Source organism: Hyperolius riggenbachi, chromosome 4 (assembly GCF_040937935.1).
Source record: "Hyperolius riggenbachi isolate aHypRig1 chromosome 4, aHypRig1.pri, whole genome shotgun sequence".
Lineage (NCBI taxonomy): Eukaryota > Metazoa > Chordata > Amphibia > Anura > Hyperoliidae > Hyperolius > Hyperolius riggenbachi.
In genome coordinates, this window is record NC_090649.1 from 362,771,688 (window position 1) to 362,791,563 (window position 19,876).

Sequence of the window (19,876 nt, forward strand, 5' to 3'; positions counted from 1 at the left end):
CCACTCTGTGTACACCGCTCAGCCAGACTATATAGCATTGTGTGTACTGCCACTCTGTGTACACCGCTCAGCCAGACTATATAGCATTGTGTGTACTGCCACTGTGTGTACACCGCTCAGCCAGACTATATAGCATTGTTTACTGCCACTCTGTGTACACCGCTCAGCCAGACTATATAGCATTGTTTACTGCCACTCTGTGTACACCGCTCAGCCAGACTATATAGCATTGTGTGTACTGCCACTCTGTGTACACCACTCAGCCAGACTATATAGCATTGTGTGTACTGCCACTCTGTGTACACCGCTCAGCCAGACTATATAGCATTGTTTACTGCCACTCTGTGTACACCGCTCAGCCAGACTATATAGCATTGTTTACTGCCACTCTGTGTACACCGCTCAGCTAGACTATATGGCATTGTGTGTACTGCCACTCTGTGTACACCGCTCAGCCAGACTATATAGCATTGTTTACTGCCACTCTGTGTACACCGCTCAGCCAGACTATATAGCATTGTTTACTGCCACTCTGTGTACACCGCTCAGCCAGACTATATAGCATTGTGTGTACTGCCACTCTGTGTACACCGCTCAGCCAGACTATATAGCATTGTGTGTACTGCCACTGTGTGTACACCGCTCAGCCAGACTATATAGCATTGTTTACTGCCACTCTGTGTACACCGCTCAGCCAGACTATATAGCATTGTGTGTACTGCCACTCTGTGTACACCGCTCAGCCAGACTATATAGCATTGTTTACTGCCACTGTGTGTACACGGCTCAGCCAGACTATATAGCATTGTTTACTGCCACTGTGTGTACACGGCTCAGCCAGACTATATAGCATTGTGTGTACTGCCACTCTGTGTACACCGCTCAGCCAGACTATATAGCATTGTTTACTGCCACTCTGTGTACACCGCTCAGCCAGACTATATAGCATTGTGTGTACTGCCATTCTGTGTACACCGCTCAGCCAGACTATATAGCATTGTGTGTACTGCCACTGTGTGTACACGGCTCAGCCAGACTATATAGCATTGTGTGTACTGCCACTCTGTGTACACCGCTCAGCCAGACTATATAGCATTGTTTACTGCCACTCTGTGTACACCGCTCAGCCAGACTATATAGCATTGTGTGTACTGCCACTCTGTGTACACCGCTCAGCCAGACTATATAGCATTGTTTACTGCCACTCTGTGTATACCGCTCAGCCAGACTATATAGCATTGTGTGTACTGCCACTCTGTGTACACCGCTCAGCCAGACTATATAGCATTGTTTACTGCCACTGTGTGTACACGGCTCAGCCACACTATATAGCATTGTGTTTACTGCCACTCTGTGTCTGCTGGGAACAGTAGTACACCGCTCACCCGCCACTCTATAGCATTGTGCTCTGTGTCGCTGCTGGCAATAGTGGTACACCGCTCACCCACCACTGTATAGCATTTCTGTACTGCCACTGTACTGCTGCCAGTCAGCGTGTACTTTAAGGATAAGTGAAATGAGGAAGAAATCCGGTGAAAGAGGGAGGGGCAAGGGAAGAGGTGTTTCCCCTGACGGTTCACGTACAGGCCACAGGGGAGCACCCAAGAAAACCCACTCAATACCGCCCATGTTGTCCAGGACAACAACCCTCACAGATCCAAAAGACTAGGACCAGATAATTACTTGGATGACCTCTCAAGCGTTCAGCAGTGGTTAAGCAGCACCAGCACATCACGCACGAGGTCCGAGTCCTCAGCCAGTTACAAGGAGCCAGTGGGCACAAAGCTGACACAACCGGCAGCGACACCACGCACACAACTGCCAGATAACCAGTCCGATGAATTACCTCAGGACACAATGGGGTATTCGCAGGAGCTATTCCCAGGCCAACAAACTTCCACCTTTGAAAGGTCAATGGAGGAACAGCCAGAAATGTTGTGAAATACAACAAGGCGAGTCCGAGGACTTTGAAACCCAAATCCCAGAGCAAGTTGGGCAGGAGGGGTTGCAATTGCAGAAGGTCGGCCGAGAAGCTCTGGAAGACGACGTTGGAGTGAGCTGCGCAGAGGTTGTTCTGGGGAGCTCTACTCCACGGCGGCGGCCCCCCACAATGACATATGACGAGTTTGAGGAGATGGAAGAGGAGGGTATGGACAATGTGGACATAGACCCAGATTTTGTTTGTGAACGAGAACATCGCCGTCGTAGCAGCAGCACAGATGAGTCTGTTGAAGAACCCACTGCTGCACGAGTTCGCCTTGTGCCACAAGGTAGGCGGCGCGAAATTTCAGGCACCACAAGCGTGGAAGTTCAAGTGAGAGGCAAAAGAGGCGCAAACAGAAATCACCAGCAAGGCAGGTGCTCCAAAGTCTGGGCTTTCTTTGAAGACTGCACTGAGGATGTTACCATGGCGATTTGCAAGGTGTGCAAGACCCGCCTGAGCAGGGGGAAAAGTATTAACAACCTCTCCACCACCAGCATGAGCCGCCACATGCTATCCAAGCATCCCACTCTGTGGGCAAACTCGACAGGACAGGGTACCAGCAACACTGCCTCCCTTGGGTTCACCAGACTCACCACCAGACCCGCCTCAGCAGCAGCAGTAGCCCAGCCATTGCGTGGTTCACAACATTCACAAACATCAGACGACGCTGACACTGTCACTTTCCAGAGTAGTGCTCTTGAGGTCTCCCAGTCTTCATCAAACACAACAACCAACAGCCCTTCAGTGTGCAGCCCTACGGTTCAGTTGTCTGTCTCGGAGATGTTTGAGCGCAAGAGGAAATTGCCAGCAAATGACCCCCGGGCCGTGGCAGTAACAGCCAGCATAGCCAAGCTTCTGGCCTGCAAAATGCTGCCATATCGAGTGGTGGAGACAAACAGCTTCAAGGGCATGATGTCAGTGGCCAACCCACGTTACGTGGTTCCCAGCCGCTACCACTTTGTGCGCTCTGCAGTGCCTGAGTTGCATGAGCACGTGGTCAGCAAAATAACCCGAAGCTTGAAGAATGCCGTTGCCTGCAAGGTTCACCTCACCACTGACACCTGGACGAGTGCGTTCGGCCAGGGTCGATACATCTCCCTTACCGCACACTGGGTGAACCTTGTGGAGCCTGGCAGCGATTCCTCACCTGCTACGGCGCGGGTGTTGCCCACGCCGCAAACAGCTGCACCACCGTCCCTCCCACTGGATAACAACAGCAGCAGCTACCTCTCTGACTCCTTCTCCTCCAACGCATCTCAAAGCTGTACCTCATCCGGAAACACGAACCCAGCACCAGCAGCAGTAGGATCGTGGAAGCAGTGCAGCACAGCTGTTGGCATGCATCAGCAAGCGTTGCTGAAGCTGATCTGCCTTGGGGATAAGCAGCACACAGGGGAGGAAATTTGGAGGGGAATGAAGGAACAGACGGATTTGTGGCTGGCACCCAGGGCCGGATTTGTACTATTTACCGCCCAAGGCCCACTACCTCCAGCCGCCCCATGACAACAGCGGGGTTAGAATAGGGTTAGTGGACATAGGAAAGGGGATAGGTAAGCAGTACTGATAGATCAGTATATTAGGGTTAGTTATTTACAAAAATAAATGTGTGTGTGTATGTAGACTCACCTAAAGGATTATTAGGAACACCTGTTCAATTTCTCATTAATGCAATTATCTAATCAACCAATCACCTGGCAGTTGCTTCAATGCATTTAGGGGTGTGGCCCTGGTCAAGACAATCTCCTGAACTCCAAACTGAATGTCAGAATGGGAAAGTAAGGTGATTTAAGCCATTTTGAGCGTGGCATGGTTGTTGGTGCCAGACGGGCCGGTCTGAGTATTTCACAATCTGCTCAGTTACTGGGATTTTCACGCACAACCATTTCTAGGGTTTACAAAGAATGGTGTGAAAAGGGAAAATATGCGGCAGTCCTGTGGGTAAAAATGCCTTGTTAATGCTAGAGGTCAGAGGAGAATGGGCCGACTGATTCAAGCTGATAGAAGAGCAACGTTGACTGAAATAACCACTCGTTACAACCGAGGTATGCAGCAAAGCATTTGTGAAGCCAAAACACACACAACCTTGAGGCGGATGGGCTACTGCACATTCCTTTTTAATAGATTCCAGCAGTGACATGACTATGTACACTGTAAAGTGCTGCAGAAGATGTCAGTGCTATATAAATACATAATAATAATAATAATAATATGGTAGGAAATTAGACATATCACTATGGTAGGATTAGACTGTGAGTTCCTCTGATGACAGTCAGTGACATGACCATGCACTTTGTAAAGTGCTGCAGAAGATATCTGTGCTATATGAAAACATTATAATAATAATATGGCAGGACATTAGACTATGACTATGGCAGAGATTAGATTGTGAGCTCCTTCGAGGACAGTCAGTGACATGACTATGTACTCTGTAAAGTGCTGCAGAAGATGTCAGTGCTATATAAATACATAATAATAATAATAATATGGTAGGACATTAGAACTATGACTATGGTAGGATTAGATTGTGAGCTCCTCTGAGAACAGTCAGTGACATGACTATGTACTCTGTAAAGTGCTGCAGTAGATGTCAGTGCTATATAAATACATAAAAATAATATGGTGGGACACATGACTATGGTAGGCTTAGGCTAGGTTTCCACTGCTGCGAATCCGGGCCGATTCCCTGCCCACGAATTCGGATGGATTTTAGCAGCCTATAGAAGTGTATGTAAGCCATCCGAATCAGAAAAATCTGAGGCCCTGCAGCATAATTTGGTGCGGGACTGTCCGAATCCCATAGCCACGCATAGCGCGGCTAGAGGGATTCGGCTGCGAGAGGCAGCGACTGTGCCGGCATCGCGTCTCGCAAGACGCAGGCTGCTGCACAAGTGGAAACCTAGCCTTAGATTGTGAGTGCCTCTGAGGACAGTCAGTCCATTGTGCACGAAACTTCCCCGCCTGCTGCGTGACGTCACACACATGCTAATCTGTTGTCTCTCTGCCCTCCCCACATGACAACATAATGTACTAACTAACTTCACGTCTGTATAGTCTGGCTCAGCGATGTTACCCAAGGGGATTGGATCCTGATCCCCGACTGGCGACATACATCACAGGTGTGTACACATATTAACAACCCATAAAGTGCTTCTAGGTGCAGGGCTACCTAATCAGGCTGGATCAGCCAGATAAAAACAAGTGTAATAATATATTTGTAGTGAACGTATGCATATATGGCAGCTACATGGAGAGAAAGTGCAGGTGTAAGATAGATAATATATCTTGTACACAATAGGGTGCACCACTGTGCTCAGAAGACCAAAACTGCAATAACAACAGAGCAACCTAGAAATAAACCCACAGAGAAGTGTGTATAGCTGTGTGAGGCCATGGAAAGGGAAATGACTGCTGGAGGAGGAGAAGGGGGAGAGCATGCTGCCTGATTAACGAAATGAAAGGAGTGTCAGTGACATAGATATAAGAAACTGATAAAAGCCAGTTTACAGGAGAATGGAGGGAAGCTCCAGACAGCCCTGTTTCACTGGCTCCAGGGAAGGAAGAAGGAGGGGAGACAGGAAGCTTCCAGTTCCAGCTGGTCACTCCACAGGACAGCGTGCTGCAAGTGTGCTAAATGCCTGCTGTTATGCAGACACTAGCTCTCTCCCCCTCCCTCCAGCTTCTGCCTCCATGCACAGTTACCTGAATGCTGCGGACTTCTCTTCCATTCCTATCTGAATCTCCCGGGCAGCATGGCTCTTCTCTGCTCAGCCCCACCCCTCAGTGTCAGAGTGGAGAGGAGGGGCGGGGCGTTCTCCTCCGTGCAGAATACAGGAGAGACTGGAGGACTGCACGGCTGATTCAATGACCGGGATAACAGCTGATCTGCTCCCGGTGTGCGACAGCCGCCCCAGCTCTTCTGTCGGCAAGTTTCCGCCCTAGGCACCGGCCTCCTCGGCCTGTGCGGAAATCCGGCCATGCTGGCACCGCTGGACCTGAAACCGGGCATGGTTGTGTGTGATAATGGGAGTAATCTCATTCGCGCTTTAAGGTTGGCTAAGCTGACACACATCCCTTGCCTGGCGCACGTGATGAACCTAGTAGTTCAGCGGTTCCTGAAGACATACCCAGGCGTGGCCGATCTTCTGTTGAAGGTGCGACGAGTGGCCAAACATTGTAGAAATTCAAGTACTGCTTCGGCGGCACTCGCCAAGATGCAGGAGCGCTTCAATCTCCCCCACCATCGCTTGCTGTGTGATGTCCCTACGCGCTGGAATTCTACGCTGCACATGCTAGCCCGCTTTTGCGAGCAGAAGAGTGCAGTGGTCCAGTACATGACGGCGCAGTACCGAGGCGCATCCGGCCAGCTGCCAAGCTTCTGTGGATCCGATTGGGCCAACATGTTGGACCTCTGCCAAGTCCTCCAAAATTTTGAGCAATCCACGTTGCTTGTGAGCAGTGACAACTCTTCAGTCAGCATTACCATACTATTGCTGTGTTTACTGAAGAGGTCAATGTTGAAAATCAAGGAAACAGCTGTCATGATGCAACTGGGGGAATCTGAAGGAGAAAACGATCAGCGTGATGGTACCAACATCAGGCCATCCGCCTCAGGAAACGCTGGCCCCAGCAGCTATGACGAAGAAGAGGAGGAGGAACAGCTGGAGTTGGAGCAGGAATTTCCTGCCACCACTGACGAGGGCCAGAGCGGTGCACGTTGGACTTCCACAATTCAGCGCGAATGGTCAGCAGAAGCAGACCAGGAAGAAGGTGACGACTATGATGCATCACAACAACTATCACAACGCTCACAAGAGGATGATGAGGATTCTGGTAGGACTCTGGCACACATGGCTCAATTCATGCTAGACTGCATTGAACGCGATCCACGCATTGTGCGCATTCTGGACAACACCAATTACTGGGTTTATACCCTTCTGGATCCACGGTACAAACACAATGTTCCAAAACTGCTTGAAGAAAGAGTCAGACAGGTCAAAATGGAAGAATACCAGCAGGCCCTTGTGGAGACTTTAGAGAGGAGATTGACATCCTCCCCCTCCTCTAGCCAGTTGTACGCCGACAGACTGACTTCCGCAAACCCAGGACGACCAGAAGGGCAGCAAACAACACAAGCCGCAGCTAGTGCCCAAAAGGGAATGGTATCGGCAGTGTCCTTGGAGTGGGAAACATTTCTGACACCCATGCAGCAGCAGCCCACTGAACAGCAAGCGTGCAGATCCACCTCCAACACCGATCGCCTGGAGAAGATGGTCAAGGACTACATGCCAGATGGCGTAGCTGTGTCTAACAATCCATCTGCACCCTTCAACTATTGGGTATCGAAGCTAGACACCTGGCACGAACTGGCAATGTACGCAATAGAGGTGCTGGCTTGCCCGGCAGCCAGCGTTATGTCGGAACGCTGTTTCAGTGCTGCCGGAGGCATCGTCACAGATCGGCGTATCCGCCTCTCCGCAGAAAATGCAGACCGTCTGACTCAAATTAAAATGAATCAATCCTGGATTGGAAACGACTACGCAACACTCCAGGACCCCAACCAAGTAACATGACCAATGAACATCTGGGATGGTTTAGCGTTTCCGGTCCCTGTTTATTGAACCTCTCATCTGTATTACATTTATGACTGCATGGCGGCAAAAAGCATTGCTGCTATATCCGAACGCTTTTTGTCCTCATGCAAGGCCTGGGTTGTTGTGTCTCAAAAAGCATGGCCTTCTCCTCCTGCGCCTGCTCCTGTTCCATCACGTGTGCTGCTGCTGCTGGGTTAGCGTTGCCGGTCCCTGTTTATGGAACCTCTTCTCTTTATTTCATTTATGACTGCATGGCGGTAAAAAGCATGCTATCCGCACGCTTCTTGTCCTCATGCAAGGCCTGGGTTGTTGTGTCTCAAAGCGTGGCCTTCTCCTCCTGCGCCTCCTCCTGTTCCATCACGTGTGCTGCTGCTGCTGCTGGGTTAGCGTTACCGGTCCCTGTTTATGGAACCTCTCATCTTTATTACATTTATGACTGCATGGCGGTAAAAAGCATGCTATCCGCACGCTTCTTGTCCTCATGCAAGGCCTGGGTTGTTGTGTCTCAAAGCGTGGCCTTCTCCTCCTGCGCCTCCTCCTGTTCCATCACGTGTGCTGCTGCTGCTGCTGGGTTAGCGTTACCGGTCCCTGTTTATGGAACCTCTTCTCTTTATTACATTTATGACTGCATGGCGGTAAAAAGCATGTTACCTGTGCAAAGAAACATGACATTTTCCGCATTTAAAAGACAGTTTTTCCTTTGAAACTTTACAATCAATTTTCTCAAAAACTATAAGCTCTTTTTCAAATATTTTTTTTCCTCTTGTACCCACTCCCAAGGTGCACATACCCTGCTAATTTGGGGTATGTAGCATGTAAGGAAGCTTTACAAAGCACGAAAGTTCGGGTCCCCATTGACTTCCATTATGTTCGGAGTTCGGCGCGAACACCCGAACATCGCGGCGATGTTCGGCGAACGTTCTCGAACCCGAACATCTAGGTGTTCGCCCAACACTACTTGCAAGTCAGCACAGAAGCTGACTTGCTTCTAAATTCAACAAATTACAGATTTTTATGTCTTTTACAGCAAACTGCGAGGATGATTGTAGAAAAAGCCCCAAAACATGCTCAGCATCATTATAATTATTATGCATTTATATAAAACGGACTTTTCCCTCATCACTTTACAGAGTACATTGAGCAATTCCTTTAATTTTTTTTTCTTTGTAGTGTTTCTAGTGTTTCTAAGGTCCTCAACACAACTTGATCACTGGCCACTACTACACTACCTCCTGAAAGACACATATCTGCAGTGTAAACGTTTTGCCAAGTCTAGACTCAAGGTGCAGCAGAATCCCACTCAGCAAACACATATTCTGTAACAAATATTTGGTTTATAATTGATGGTGGTCTGAAACTCAAAAACACAAATTTTTAAATATGCACATTTTTATTACTTGGTTTGAGTTGAAGGCCACCCAGTTAGATATGTTTAATCTTTGTGTCTACTCTAAAATGTCAAACCTGTTATCCTTTGAACTGTGCCAGGAAGCTGATGTTATAAAAAATGTTGTGCTGTATGATGTTTAAATGTGAACATTAAATTTTAATGTAAAAACAGATTAAAATTACTCTTTGCATGAATCAACAAGGCACCTGTCAGCACTGATTGTCTTTATTACATTTAACTGTTTTTATTGGCATGATAAAGATTCTTAAGAGGTTTTGCACAGCAAACAATCAACCCGGGGTTCCGTGAGAACCCCTCAGGGGTTCCGCGGCGTTTTGCTCCTTCTGTGGGACAAATATGTCCCGCTTTCTCCTTCCGTGGGACAAATTAGTCCTACTGATGCGACCGGCAGATTGATTCAATCCGCGCCGCATCACGCCGCTCTCTTATAGGGCAGTTGTTGCACCCTTCAATGATGCGGCAGAGAGCAGCGTGGTGGAGAAGGAGGACACGGCGACAGTGAAGGAGATGGCGAGCGAACAGGAGACGGATAGAGGCAGTCATCAGGTGAGTATGTATGGACTTTGTAGTGTCACTCAGCATGCACTGTAGGACTGCACAGAACTCCAGGGCCTGTTTTTATTTTCCCCACAGCCCACACGCTGACACTGTCTTGGAGACTGGAAGCCCCTATTCCTGCCTACATACTGACAACTTCAATGCTTGGTTACCTATATTGGGGGTCCATATCCCTGCCTACATATACTGGGAACACCTATGTCTGGTAACCTATATTGGGGGTCCCTATTCCTGTCTGCATATACTGGGAACACCTATGCCTGGTTACCTATATTGGGGGTCCCTATTCCTGCCCACCTATACTGGAAACATCTATGCCTGGTTACCTATACTGGGGGTCCTTATTTCTGCCCATCTATACTGGAAACCTCTATGCCTGGTTACCTATACTGGGAATAATTGCCACATTGTATATGGAGGGTGATAAATGCATGTTTGATGTGAGATGATTAGTGCATTTGCTATGGTAGTAGATTGGTGCAATTTCTATATGGGGCGATTGGCGCTGGCGATGTTTCTCGTCATCATTTTCATGCAGGGGTTCCCTGAGATTTGAAAAAAAAATGTAAGAGTTCCCTGGCCCAAAAAAGGTTGAGAAGGCTGCTGTAGATGATGATTTAAGCAAATAAACTCTAGTGAATTGATAAGTCAAAATAAAAAGAAAACAATAATAGCTTACACATAGTATATGTGGAAATGAATCCTTGTCCGAAGGTGATATTCTACACTTGAGACTTTGGCCTCAATTCACTAAGCTTATCCCCTGTCTTTAATAACTCTTCTGAGCTGTTTCTACAGTTATCACCATGGTGCTAACTGTAGAAACAGCTCAGAAGAGTTATTAAAGACAGGGGATAAGCTTAGTGAATTGAGGCCTTTGTCTCATACGATTTGCAGAATTGTAGCATAAATTTTATAGCTTACTATGACTCAGGGCTGTAGATCTGCAAAGATAACAAAGGCCTTGAGTGGCTACTGTTCAACAGTGATGTTCAGATATGGAAGTATTTTTTCACTATTCGGATTCAGTATTCAACGCCGTGATCGATTCTGGATCACGGAAATCGGCCACGGAAATTCCGTGATTACAAATATTCGGAATGCAATCACGGTCGTTATCAGGGTAACAATTAATTTGTGATTATCTCCAACCGACTTTAGCAGTTAATAGCAAAGCCCCCTTGCATGGTAGGAACACCAAATTTGCCAGATATGTTAAGAAGAACAGTGGAAACAAGAGGAAAAAAAACATTTTTCAAAAAGACCTTATAGTTTTTTTTAAAAAATCGATTTTAAAATTTCAAAAGAAAAAAGTATACATTTATATGCGGCAAATGACAGTTCATAGTGAAACAATTCCTGCCGACTTTAGCAGTTAATAGCAAAGGCAGCACCAAATTTGCAGGATATGTTAAAAAGACAGTGGGAAACAGTATTTAAAAAATAAATAAAAACATTGTTTGTGCTGATGGGAAATTTCCCCCCTAGAAAATAATGTGCCCCCCCCCCTTCCTGAGCCTCTGTAGCCCCTTGTCCCCCATGCAGGCTGGGATAGCCAGAATGTGGAGCCCCGGCCGACTGGGGCTTCACACCCTGAGCTATACCAGCCTGCATGGTCCATGGTATGGGGGGCTCTGGGGGAGAGGGGCGGCCAAGCCTTCCCCTCTCCCCCGGAGCCCTTGTCCAATCCATGGACAAAGGGCTCTTCCCCACCTCCGGTGCCCCAGGAGGAGGTGGGGCATTGACTCCCTGGGGGGTTTAAGAAGGGGACCCCCAGATGCCTGCCCCCCTCCCAGGAGAAATGAGTATAGGGGTACAAAATACCCCTTACCCATTTCCACAAAGGGTTAAATGAAATAAAAACACAATCCCAAAAAAGTATTTTATTATTCTAAATTAACCATAAATACTCACCTGTACCTTTAAAAAAAAGTTCCCACACCAATATCCTCGGAAATGTCCTATGCCAATATCCTCTAATCTTGCAATCTTCATTAACTTGATTGATAATCTCCGCCTCCCCGACCCCACACATGATGCCCCCCACGCAGCTATACTAATTAGCGGGGAGCGCAGTCGGCCGGGGCTCCGCATTCTGGTTATCCCAGCCTGCATGGGGGACAAGGGCTACAGAGGCTCAGGAAGGGGGGGGGCCCACGTCATTTTTTGGGGGGGAAATTTCTGACTATCAGCACACAATTTTTTTTTTTCAAATATGGTTTCCCATCTTTTTAACATATCCTGCAAATTTGGTGTTGCTAGTATATAAGGGGCCTTTGCTTTTAACTGCTAAAGTCATCGGGAATTGTTTCACTAAGAACTGCCATTTGCCGCATTTAAATGTATACTTTTTTCTTTTGAAATTTTAAAATAGATTTTCTCAAAAACTATAAGGCCTTTTTGAAAAAAAAGTTTTCCTCTTGTTCCCACTGTTCTTTTTAACATATTTGGCAATTTTGGTGTTCCTACCATGTAAGGGGGCTTTGCTATTAACTGCTAAAGTCGGCGGGTTTTGTCGGCTTTTTAATCATGAATACTTTTTCGTTTGAAATTTTAAAATCGATTTTCTCAAAAACTGAAAGTTCTTTTTGAATTTTTTTTTAAGTTGTAGCCACATCTTACCTTTATAATCCATGCAATTTTGGTGATTGTAGTAGCATATATGGGGGCTTTGCTTTTAGCTAAAACGCTTTTCCGTGATCACAGCCGTGAATTTCCGTAATTGCCTCATTCACAGGAAAAATCCGAGTCGAATTTGTGAGTCCGTTTCAAATCCGGAAATCACGGAATTTCCGGATTATTTTTCAACCACGGCCAAACAGTCAAATCCGTGAATGGGGGGTATCCAAGCATCACTGCTGTACAAAAGGGTGGCTGAACATGAAAGCAGGCACTGCTGCATATGAAAGGTGGGCTGCAAATGGAACAGAGAGACAATTCATTAAGAAAGCTGCTACCTAAGGGGTCTGTACGATAAAGAGGGGTAGCTTTACATAAATATTACACAGTGAGGAGAGGCTGCACATGGAATGGGAGGTTAGCTAGTGCACATGAAAGGGGTACTTGCTACAGTATATACAAAAGGAAGGGGTACCAGCAGTAATGATCTAGAAGAGAAAAAAATATAAATCTGGCCTAGTTATAAAAATCCTCACAGGTTTAGCTTCATCCAATAGCTGGCTAATGGGGGAGTTACTTCAAGTGTAGCATCATTTTTTTTAAAGTAGAACCTTATCATCACTTTTTAAGGTAGAAGACCGAGAGCCCAATATAGTGTAGTTAGTGTAGTATGTGTTAGACAGGAAGATATCCGCATATCCCTCTGCACGCTAAAAGGGCCCACACACGTCAGATTAGCGGCCACGTCATCCCCGCCTCACCGTCCACCGCGCTCAGGCATTTTAGCTAGTTGCGACGCATAGTACGCATTAAGAGCAATGCCTCCGTCCCCGCCCACTTTCCCTCCATTGGACACATTTTTGAACCTGCCCAATCACGGCTCCCCCACCACCCCGGTGCACCTACGTCACCCACGCTCCCCCACTCTCCATTTAAGCTCACCATGAACGCATGGCCGACACAGAGGTGCCAAGCAACTACTTGACTCCATGCTGGTAAGTCATCAACTCGCACAGCGCTTCCCCATACCCACGCTATACACATATCTACACCCCTACCCCTCCCTCACTCGCAGGCACCATTAATATCCACTATATCAAATGTGCACTCACACCACCCAACAGCATAATTCCTTTACCCTCATACTAAAAACACCCCAAGCTAACCCTGCATATAAGTTCCACAAAGACATAATAAAACGCTTATATGTTTGTTCTGTCTTTTGATTCAAGTGCAAAGGAACCATTTATCACTTTTATCATATTTAAAGAGATTGGATATCTTTGTGTATTATGAGCGCAGAATGCTTTTTTAAAAAAAACTGACCTCATCTGAAATTTTATCAACTGTACAGATAATTTTATACATAAAGTTGACACCCTCATTGTAGAATATATACATATAGTGGTTTCCCATGGGGGCATCTTGGTACCCGATTTAAGACCAAATAACGACTGTTTTAATAGTCATATGCCTCTATAGCACATTATTGTCGTTCAATTGTACCACACATGGTTATCTGATGGTTGTTTTTTATCTCTGTCATTTTTTAGTGTATTGCTCCTGTTATTTATTGCCTGAGGAAGCGGGTTCTTGCCTGCAAAACGTGTTGCGACTTTCATTGGGAGTATATGAATAAATTGTATATTATGTGAATTCCGACAGTACATGTGTCTGTTTGGGGTTGTCTGGTCCACCACCACAGCCCAAAATATTTTTAAGCTTTTTATTGATTTTTATCCTACCGGCGCCTCTGTACATCTCTGCTTATCATAACTTTATATAATTTCCCTTTGTCCCTGCATCCCATGTCCCTGCATCAGTGCTTTTGCGCTACTGCGCATGTCCAGCACTGACAGCCATTGGGACAGGACGCAACACGGGCCAGGGGGCGGGCAAGCCGGGCGTGTGTGCGGCGACGAGTGCCCGCGGCGCGAGGTGGATGGGCGCCCGCATGCACGCTTTAATGCTGCGGCAGTGAAAGACCTAGAGCCCGTTTTTAAACGGGCTTAGGTCAGCTAGTGTAAAATACTTGGATAATATCTATGCTATTTCTGTCCTGTATCCTGGAACCGTTAAAAGCTGTGAAAGAGATAATTTTCCCTATATAATTTTGGTGAAATGTTAGTATAGTTTACATTATTAATATTACTGATATATAAAGTGCCAACATATTCCATGGCGCTGTACAAAGTAAGAAACAAACATGGAGTACATTATAATACAGACAATGGTATATACCAAATATAGACACTGGTACAAATTGCACATATACAAAAGGAATAACATGTAGCAAGACAAGAAAGGGTGAGAGATAGAGATGGCCCGAACGGTTCGCCGGCAAACAGTTCCGGAACTTCCGGTGGTTCGCAATCGCCAGTGAACGCAAACTTTTCCGGAAGTTTGGTTCGCCCCCATAATGCACCGTTAGGGTCAACTTTGACCCTCTACATCACAGTCAGCAGGCACATTGTAGCCAATCAGGCTACACTCCCTCCTGGAGCCACTCCCCCCCCCCCTTATAAAAGGCAGGCACCGCCTAGGGAAAGATAAGTTAGGCTCTTGTAGGCTTGTTAGCTTGCTCCTTGCTGGTTCTTATTGCTAAAATAGCACCCCACAACAGCTCTTTTGAGAGCCAATCTTGTTCTTGTGATCTATTTTTTTTTCTGTGTCCCACTGACACTTGTGTTGCATAGATACCCTTGATAATTCATACTGTGTGTGTGCCACTGCCAGGCCCAGCACATTCAGTGACTACCTGTGTGTGTGACAGGTGCACATTGTAATACCCATCACTGCATATATCTACCTACCTGTTGTTCACAGTGCACCCACCTACCTACGTGAGTGCATGCAGTGTCACTGTGCCTGTCCGCTACCTGTCTGTGTGTGACAGGTGCACATTGTAATACCCATTACTGCATATACCTACCTACCTGTTGTTCACAGTGCACCCACCTACCTACGTGAGTTGAGCGCATGCAGTGTCATTGTGCCTGTCCGCTACCTGTCTGTGTGTGACAGGTGCACATTGTAATACCCATCACTGCATATACTTACCTACCTGTTGTTCACAGTGCACCCACCTACCTATGTGAGCGCATGCAGTGTCACTGTGCCTGTCCGCTACCTGTCTGTGTGTGACAGGTGCACATTGTAATACCCATTACTGCATATACCTACCTACCTGTTGTTCACAGTGCACCCACCTACCTAAGTGAGTTGAGCGCACGCAGTGTCACGGTGCCTGTCTGCTACCTGTCAGTGTGTGACAGGTGCACATTGCAATACCCATCACTGCAAATACCTACCTGTTGTGTTCAGTGCACCCACCTCATCACTGCATATACCTACCTGTTGTGTTCAGTGCACCCACCTACCTACGTGAGTGCACGCAGTGTAATATACCACTCCAGGCATACCTGTTAACTGCACCTGTGTGACTGCACATTGTATTAGTCAAGTCAGTGCATACCTTTCACTTCATTCCCCCCCCCCCTCCCGATATGGACACAACGGACAAAACAGGCAGAGGTAGAGGCAGACCCAGAGGAATGCCACTCGGCAGGTCTGTGCAAGGTCCTGTTGATGTGTTTTCATGCGGTGCTCGACCAAAGTACAGTGCTCAGAAAAAGGCACGTCCCATCAACTCCCAAGATTGTCAGGACATGGTTGACTATTTAACACAGAACACCTTATCTTCCACAGCCACCAGCACTACTACAAGTACCACATCCGTTGCATTTGACACTTCGCACAAGTTAATTGGTGGGGAATTAACTGATTCACAGCCATTATTGTTACAACCAGATGAAGGGGCTAAGCAAGTTACACCACTTCATATGTCTGAGTTAGGCGGCGACACTACGGACGTAACGTGTGAAAATGATGAAATACCTGCTGTTGGTGCAGTTTTGGAGGTGTCTGAGGCAAGCGAAGCTGGGCAGGATGATTATGACGATGATACGGATCCCACGTATGTTCCCAATAGAGGAGATGAACAGGGGGACAGTTCAGAGGGGGAGTCAGAGAGGAGTAGGAGGAGTAGAGTTCCTGACGAGATGTTTTGTAAAGAGCAATGGTCCAAAATACCTTCAACCAGAATCCAGACTCTCATTGGAACCTACAGGAAGCGTTTAGAGCAGGGGTGCCAACACTTTTTTGGCTCGTGAGCTACTTTAAAATTTGCCAAGTCCAGGAGATCTACCAACATTTAAAGTGTTACAGATACCCCCCCCCCTCCCCCGGTCATGAACAGCCCCCAGGTACAAGTGCCTCCAGTATAGGTAGCAAAGTATAGGTCCCTTCAGCAAAGGTAGCTGTGTACAGGTCCATTCACTGGGTACAGGTGCCTCTAGCATAGGTAGGTAGGGATAGGTGCCTCTAGCATAGGTAGGTGGGGATAGGTGCCTTTAGCATAGGTAGGTAGGGATAGGTCCCTTTAGCATAGGTAGGTGGGGATAGGTCCCTTTAGCATAGGTAGGTGGGGATGGGTGCCATTAGCATAGGTAGGTGGGGATGGGTCCCTTTAGCATAGGTAGGTGGGGATGGGCCCCTTTAGCATAGGTAGTTGGGGATGGGTTCATTTAGCATAGGTAGGTGGGGATGGGTCCCTTTAGCATAGGTAGGTGGGGATGGGTGCCATTAGAATAGGTAGGTGGGGATGGATCCCTTTAGCATAGGTAGGTGGGGATGGGTCCCTTTAGCATAGGTAGTTGGGCATGGGTTCCTTTAGCATAGGTAGGTGGGGATGGGTCCCTTTAGCATAGGTAGGTGGGGATGGATGCCATTAGAATAGGTAGGTGGGGATGGATCCCTTTAGCATAGGTAGGTGGGGATGGGTCCCTTTAGCATAGGTAGGTAGGGATAGGTGCCATTAGCAGAGGTAGGTGGGGGTGGGTGCCATTAGCATAGGTAGGTGGGGATGGGTGCAATTAGCATAGGTAGGTGGGGATGGGTGCCATTAGCATAGGTAGGTGGGGATAGGTGCCTCTAGCATAGGTAGGTGGGGATGGGTGCCATTAGCATAGGTAGGTGGGGTTGGGTGCCATTAGCATAGGTAGGTAGGGATAGGTGCCTCTAGCATAGGTAGGTGGGGATGGGTCCCTTTAGTATAGGTAGGTGGGGATGAGTCCCTTTAGCATAGGTAGGTGGTGATTGGTCCCTTTAGCATAGGTAGGGATAGGTGCCATTAGCATAGGTAGGTAGGATGGGTGCTCAATCCCTCCAGCGGCGATGTCCGGACTCCCCTCTCAGACTCGGTGCGCTCCGGTGGGCAGCGTAATTGAATGAGGCAGGCAGGCAGGCGTGCGTGCGTGCCCGGCGCCGCCCCCAGCCATGACGTTGCGTCATGGCCTCTTTAGCCGCGCCTCCTCTCTCCTCCCCTGCTTCCTATTGGCCAGCGTCTGGCAACAGAATTCGATGGGACAGCTGCCGGCCGCAAATTGTGATGGGACACGGCCAAGAGGCCGCAATCTACCAAATAGGCAGTCGTGATCTACCGGTAGATTGACCTATTGGGCACCGCCGGTTTAGAGGCTGTATTTTCTGCAAAAGGAGGATCTACTAAATGTTGATTTCATTTCTTTTTTTGTGATGCCCAAATTTATGCACCTGCCTAATTTTGTTTAAACAATTATTGCACACTTTCTGTAAATCCAATTAACTTAATTTCACTTCTCAAATATCACTGTGTGTGACTTCTATATGGTATATTTAACTTACATTTTTTATCGTAACAACCAACGATTTATACAGGAAAATCATGCCAATTAACAAGGTTGCCCAAACTTTCACATCCCACTGTATTTCGCTCATCACCCTGGACTTTCTCAAGACAAATAAATCCCAGGATGCTGGGTGAAAAATGTAGGCGGACAGGAGGCTGAACCATCCTGGCTGCAGGTCTACAAGTCATAGCTTCATAATAGTAATATTATAGTTGAGCACCACCCTCCAAATGAAAAGTCTACAAACAAAAACAATACAAAGTGAGTATTTACTAGTGTTATATTAGTTAGGGTTGGGTGATTGTAGATTGGGAGGGTTGGAGGTAGATAATAGGGTACATAGAACACTATAGGTATAGGTAGGATTAGGTTTAGGGAAGACTGTACATTAGGATGGGGCTAGGTGTTATTTCATTGTATATTTATTACACCAGGAAACACCACACTCATTGTATGCAGAAACCTTAGTGGATACATAGTCCCTTTTGTAAGAAAATTCACAAATAATCCTATTGCAAGTATGTATGCACTGCTAAAATACATAAATGAGCAGTTCGAAAAAAAATCTCAGGGAAGGGTAAAAAAAGTCACATAAATAAGATCAGCCTAGGGGCTTACCTTCAGTGAGATTTATGTTTGTTTGCTATGAATTCACGCTCAGATATCTGTGCCCTAGAAAGTGTGTGACTCACAGTTGCCAATGCATGGAAAATACTCATTTCTGTTAAAGGCATGGCAGCTAAAGATCTAATATTTACAGATGTCATTAAGTAATTATTTGGCCTTAGAATGCTACAGGAAAGTTGATCATCATGCCAGCTTCCTCTTGAATGAATATAGCTGTTTCACAGAAACCTCCAAGAAAAAAAGAAAATGTTTCCTTAAATTAAGCAATTTCCTTGCTATCTACAGTAAAGACTCCATTTTACATAGACAGAGATTTACAATTACAATCTATTTTATAAAAGCAGAGCTTACTCAATCAATATTTCATTTATAATTCTAATAATACAATAATAACAACCTATATATGTAATCATACATTGATTAGGAATTCCAGCCAGAGCATGGGTGGGGGAGAGGAATGAATGGGGGGAGGGTTGCCAGCAGTATGTAATTGAAATTTTTATAGATTTCTACAGTATTGGGCAGCACAAAAATTATTGGTGACAGCACCAACAAGTGACGTAACAATAGCCTCCATGACCGCGGTAGTGCAGGGAGCACTGTAATATTTACCTGTTCCCCACCGTATCTGGACTTCTCTTCCTCCTGGCATGCATCTCATGTGATCGGAAGCTAGAGGATAGCAGCATAGAGTGAGTGGCTGTCGGGAGGGAGAAGAGACCCAATGCAGTGTTGACCAGGTAAATATTACAGCACTTCCTACCTGCACTACTCTGGGTAGTGGTGGGGGGGGAGGGGGGGATTTGGAGTGCCTAGCCATTACAAAGTGGGAGGTGTGAGGTATGGTATGCAGTTTTTCTTGGGGAGTTGATTCAGAATGACTGGTCACTATGCACCAGGGGGCAAAGGGGGAAATGTGTAGATTTGCTGGGGGCCCAGGAGGCCCTTGTTACACCCCTGAGCGCAACGCTTAATTTTAGACAAAATTTATGCTAAAATCATGTGTTATCTCTACTCATGCAAGGTGGTAGACCAAATAAATGATAAATATCTGGTAGATATTGATTATTTAGATGATCTATCACTAGGGATGGCTAAGCATTGCCATTTTGTGTTCGCAAACACTTTCACGAACGTTACAGCAAATGTTCGCGCACCAATCATTCGCGGGAGCCACATGGACTTTGTGGCTACAGAGGTGCCATGACGGTTTCAGAAGTTTGCCTGCCATTAATTTCTTTTAAGAAAGGTGTACAAAGTGTACCAAAACCTGGACAGTGGCATGGCTGAGGTGGATCAAGGGCGAAATTCTGCAAAAATTATGTAATTTACGCAGGGGATTTTTTTTATCAATGCT